Raw genomic sequence first — 6,057 nt, forward strand, 5'->3', positions numbered from 1 at the left:
CAGGCTTCCATCTCACATTAGAAATGTTTTGATTTCGTTTCCTCTGCAGAACACAAACAGATTTTGAAATCTCAGAAGCTGCCATGAAACAAACCCATTGTTCAACAGCCAGCTCTAATTACAGGTCACAACCAACCCTTGCATAAGCCTATTGAAGTCAGAAATTACACAGGAGAAGATTCTGGCTCTGTGTAGATTTGTATGGAAAAACGTGATTTGTGACCATCTTTTTAAGCAAAATTGAGTCTTAGATTTAGGATTTTCCTGTGTTCTCTGTCCCTCCCTACTACTAGCAAATACCTGCAAAAAATGTCATACCTTAACCCTGGGCTGGGCATCTCCTTCCTCCACGTCCCTGCCCCTAAATCCACAGGCTGAGGCTTTCAAAGATATTTCAGAGACTTTAATGCCAGCATTAAAAAAAATAAATAAAATAAAAAAGAGAGAGAGAGAGAAAAGAAAAAGAAAAGGGAAGTGATGCCTCAGATTTCCGTCAATATCTCTGAAAATATCAGCTTCAACAGCTCTGAAAATATCAGCCTCAACAGCTTTGAAAATACCAACCTCGACAGCTTTGGAAATATCAACCAGCACTCAGAAGTGCTGACAAACCGGGCAGATTTAGGGAAGTGCCAGACAAATGACGCAGCGCTTGGGCAGGGGGCTCGGCTGCAGCAGGGGGCTGCAAGGGCTGGGAGAGGGAAACGCCAGGGGGAAGCAAGATGGTGCTCGGGCAGTGGTGGCTGCTGGGGGAGAAAATCCTAATTTCTGATGAAAATCCTGAAAACCCTGATACAAAATGTGTTGTTGGCACTGTCAACGATTTAGAAATACAGGACTTTTTTTTTTTTTTCAAAATAATCAGTGCTGCTCTTGACCTGGATTCAGGCGGTTAGGCTTTTCATCCTCTCTAATCATGATTTTATTTTCTCATCTCCATCACTACATAGATTTTTCTGCAATGACTAATTTCAAAGACTGTAAGCTCGCTGCTGAAAAACAGTGCCAGAAATATATGGTTATCAAGAATAATAGGTGCCAAAGGCACAAATCTTACAGCTGTGTGAAGGGAAAAAAAGACAGTCATCTGAATATAAAATTGTTTGCATCCCCTCATTGTCTGAGTGCTTCTGCAAAAGAAAAACAATTCTTTTTCTTTAAGTGTCTAAGGAATAACATCATAAAACAAAAAACTTCCAAGTTACTGCTAAATTTCCTTTGTGGTGTTTGTAGCAATCCCTCAAAAGGGTTAGCTCTGAGTATTTCTTAATTTTGCAAGGATAACACAGGAAATGATTGCAACTGTGTTGAGTAAGTACATAGCTTGTTTTTTCAATGAATTCATCTCAGGCAAGTCTGAACTCTTTGTGTGTTCGATTTCCATTTTTACTTCTTCATTTTGGTGCACTGAGATGGATATTTCTGGTAGGTGCAAATGAAGCATTGAATTTTTCTTCAGAATTGATAGTTTGAATAATTTCAACGAGCTCTGAGGTTGGCTTAATGAGGGTCATCTTTTGGGAAGGAAAATTGCCCAGTTCATTTTCCAATATGATATTTTAAGTATAAAATCTTCATAATATTTGGAAGTTCAAAAATGTTTATTTGCGGCATTCCAGTGCTTGTCTACTGCACAGTTCAGGAAGGAAAAATGTTATGTGATTGTATTGGACCCATCAAGGTTCATCTCACATATCTGAAATAATCTGAAAAATCATTGCAGACCTCTTTTATTGCAATAAAAAAAAATGGCATTCTTCTCTTACGGAAAATAAATAAAGCTATCATGTTTTGCCCACAGAAAACCTTCAAGCAGGGAAAGAAGAGCTCACATTCCTCTGATAGTTTCTCTGTGTCATTAATTGCCACGATAATCCCATTGCCAAATCCTTTGGTATCTGAAAGCCCTTGCAATTGTCATCTTTAAAGTCATAAAGTGGGGGCCCGCCTTGCCTGAAACCCTCGCTCCGCGCCCTGCCGGCTCATGGGCTTCGCTTCTGCATGTTTGTGTGGATCTGGGGAGTTTCCAGCCCGGCGAGCGCTCACAGAACTGCCGGCTCCGCTTGCTCATCTTAGGGCAGATGCTCCCAAAACACAGAGGGAGCTGGGCACATGTGTTTCCAATTAACGTAAGAAAAAGAAAAAAAAAAAAAAAGTAAAGAAAGAGAAAAAAAATAACTTTTTTGAGGTTTCCAGATTTAGGCCTAAGTGTTTAGAAAACTGGTTTCGGCTTTTAAGAATGTATTTCCTGGCTTTGAAGCTAAGAGGAGCCCCTTGACTTCATGGGACTTTGGATGGGATCCCTGAGCATTCCTGGAGCTCCAGCGCCCGAGCGGGTCAGAGCGGAGGCTGCGACCAGCCCCGGCTGGGAGGTGTATTTGTGTTCAGTGGTGTGAGGGCTAAAAACCTCAAAATGTCCTCAAAATCACGGGGTAGGGAAATAGGACAGAGGATGGGGCCTATCTCCTGGACACCAATATTGGATCACTCCCCAAACTGGCCTCCTCAGTGCTTTGTCCAAACCCATTAAAAATGACATCAAAAAGCACCGGTCCGGTCAGTCCAAATGGAGCGGCTTGTAGTGCTGATGTTTTAAATACATAGCCTGTCCTTTTTGTCCTCGTTGGTGTTTTTTTTTTTTTGCCTCTTACATGAGTGGTGAGAACCTGTGCAGTGTTTTATTTTCTTTCATTTCAGCATTTGATCTACCTCCGCTGAAAGCTGCAGTTATTCCATAAAACCAGTCACTGAAGCAAATAATAGCAACCTTACCTCATAAAGCTGCTGAAACCGTTGAAATACATTAAAATATTAGAGCAATCATTATTAATATAAATTACAAGAAAACAGAACATTAGCTGAGCCTGTTTTAAAAACAGGAAATCTTTTCCAAGTTGGTTTTAATTTCATATAAATAACAGAAATAATTTTCCCGGGAACATGAAGGATAGCTTTATAACATCAGCCTATCAAAAATAATGCCCCGTCGGCTCTGTTCTCTACCACTAAAGCGCTGCTTTCTCTTCTTCAGATATAGGGGAAGTGCTGATAATGAACATTTCATAAAAGCACAGAGACCTTTATCAAAGGGAGAGATGCATAATGCATTTTCAGAGTTATTATGGTACTTGCCTTTACACAATTATTATTTGATGTTTACGTTTGCTTGAGAGGAACATCTGAAAAAGATCTGCTAAGTCAAATCCAATACTTTTAAACGACACTTAATGAATTTTTCTTGCTGTGTTTATGTTGAGAGGTTATTTATTTGTAGATCATCTGTCATTTTTTTTTTTTGCAAAGTGTTTGTTGTTTTTGTTTTTTGTTTTTTTTTTAATTCTATTAGTAAAATTACTTGCGCAATGGTTTTATGTCTTCCCATGGAGGCAATCCTGCCAGAGCTTCATGCGTGTTGATTTAGTGCTTATGAAATAGGCTTATCTGGCCTCCCTGCAGACTAGCTTTTTCTTAATCAGTGGAGACACAGATACGGCCCTCGCTGCTCATGCCCAACACATCCATGTACCCCAGCACCCCGCGGCGCTGCCGGTGCACGGAGGGGCTGGGAGAGACCCCGTTGGAACCAGGTACTCGGCCTCCCCATCCACGGCCTCCATCGATGTTCCCAAAATGCCCCTCCTCTGAACATGGGGGAGCCAGGTGCTGCTTCGTCTGAGTGATATTAAAGTTCAGCCTGTGTAGAAACCGAATCTTATCTTTTTTTTTCCCTAGTAATGAAATTTTCCGTTCCTTAATTTCCTGAGGAATTCCTGAAAATTTTCGTGAGAAATCACATGTGGGGAGAAGGGAATCACTTTGGATAGATTCAAACAATGCAATACTTTTTCAACTTCAACAATTTCCTACTTCAACTCCTCCACGCCACAGTATGTGAGCCAGGAGATGGCTGCAGCACCTACACCGTGGTGGTGGCTGAGCTTTCCCCATGCATGAGGATGGCACTGCTTGGATGGAAAAGGGCCGTATCCTGCTCTTCCTTGGGGTACGGCTCCCCCATCCTGCCCAAACCCCTGTCCGTCACCGCGGGGCAGCTGCCAGGAAAGCTGCAGTGATCGGCAACCACTTTTCACCTGGGGATTCAGCTCCCGCTCCCCGACAGTTTAATTTAATTGACAGAACATTAAGCCGTGTCACATCAGTATTAAAAATAAATGGGACGGACCAGACATCTGATTATCAGAAAGGGGGAAAGGGTTCTTTTGGATTTTCCTCCCAGTGTCTCTCTCATGGCTGCAGAGGCTATCAGAGCCCAAGCAGCAGGCAGCACCCAGAACATTGCTTTAAACTGAGGGGTTCATCATGGCTGCGCTCCTTCTGTGCCCAGCCCTGCCTGGCTGGCACCTCCCTGCCCTCGTTAGCGGCCAGGCAGTAATGAGTTGGCTGTCAGGAGAGCTGCCAGATCGGGCCCCGATTTTTGCAGGTTGCCTTAAGCTGCCAAACTTGTCAGACATTTTGGGTAGAAAGAGCAGAAATGAGTAATGGAGGTGTGTGATTCTAGCCATAAAAGTCATCCGATCCCACACGGATGCATAGCAGCTCCAGGAACCCCAAGCAGGTATTTTAAGGCATTAGCAGGTACCGGGGCTGATGAGGGTGTTTCCAGCAGTAATAAACCTGTAATAAACCAGTAATAAAACCAGATACCTCCAGAGCGGCAGTTTGTTTCATTTGGGGGCGGTGTACAAACTCCCTCCATTTATCTGTGCTCCAGATGGTGGGGTCTGCACAGACACCAGCTCATGGTAGTTGTTCAGTCTTCATTTTATCACTTGGGTGACTGGCGTGAGGTCTCACTGCTGTCATGTTTTCCCTGGTTTTTCCTTGAATTTTACCATTTACCTGAATTTTGACAGCAGCAGGTAGAGCAGGCAGTAGTTTTGCACTTCCCATCTCCGCCATATCGGGCTGGCTGCAGGCTGGGACTGGTGCTGCAGGGAACGGGCTTCTCCCATGCTCCACCACGTAAAACCAGGGCTTATTGTCCTGCAGACAGACAGATGGCTGTCCCCAGGCACCCGTGGTACCTGCACAGACACTCAGAGAAATACTGTATGGCTAGACTGGGTGCTTGCTGGACGGGCACCCAACTCTGCCCCACATTTTGTGGAGCCAACGCAAAGCAGTGAGAAACTAATGTCTCTTAGTGCTCCTCATTTATTTTTTGTAGTCACTTGAAATATCTTCTTTCAAGGATTTTGTTTTCCTCTCGGATTTATTGTAATTGCCTTTGATTGTTTCAAACTGGGGGAAAAAAAAAAAAAAAGGAAATTCATTTTTAACACTCAGAAATGAAAAATGTTTCTTTCTTTCCAATATTTCTCATGGATGTTTTCATTCAAATCCACTCGCTGAACACAACCTGAATCAACCGACCCAGGAAGGTTTCACAAAGCAGAGGAGGGACCTGGAGCTGCCCCACAGCTGGGACTGGCTCCATGCCCCATCCCGGGGGCTACAGGGATGCTCCCCACTGCCAGCATCAGCACCAAGCATGGGAAACCCCATTCTGCATTATCTTGGGATGCTGTGTTCTGAAAAAATTAGAAAATGGCCCCAAATAATTAGCAGCTGCTGAGCATCGTTCACCTCCTGTGTTTTCAGTGTGGTGACACTACGGCCATCCCTGAACCTTCCCTGGGGTGCTGTCGCTGCCCCGTGGTCCTGCAGAAACCTGTGCCCCGGGGAGACAGGGCAGCGAGTGGTGGTGATGCCACCACAGAAATCGGGTCAGCTTCTGCTGGTGGAAGACAGCATTCCTTTGCTGAAGTCTACGGAGATAAAAGAGCTCAAGAAAGACCAAAATTAGGTCAATCGGATGCACTTCTCCCTCTGTGCAGTGATGTAACCCTCTTCCTCCTTCCTGCTACTCCTCAGGGCAGTCAAGTAGGTCAGAAGCATCTCCTGTCAGGCAGCTGGAGCCACCAAGGTAGCTCTGAAAGAGTTTCCAAAGTGGCAGGAAAGTGACCCCAGTGTGTTTCATGTGCCTCAAACCAGAGACACCAAAACACCCGCTTGACTCCCACTGAAAAAGAAGCG

Source organism: Anser anser (assembly GCF_964211835.1).
Source record: "Anser anser genome assembly, chromosome: 9".
Taxonomy (NCBI): domain Eukaryota; kingdom Metazoa; phylum Chordata; class Aves; order Anseriformes; family Anatidae; genus Anser; species Anser anser.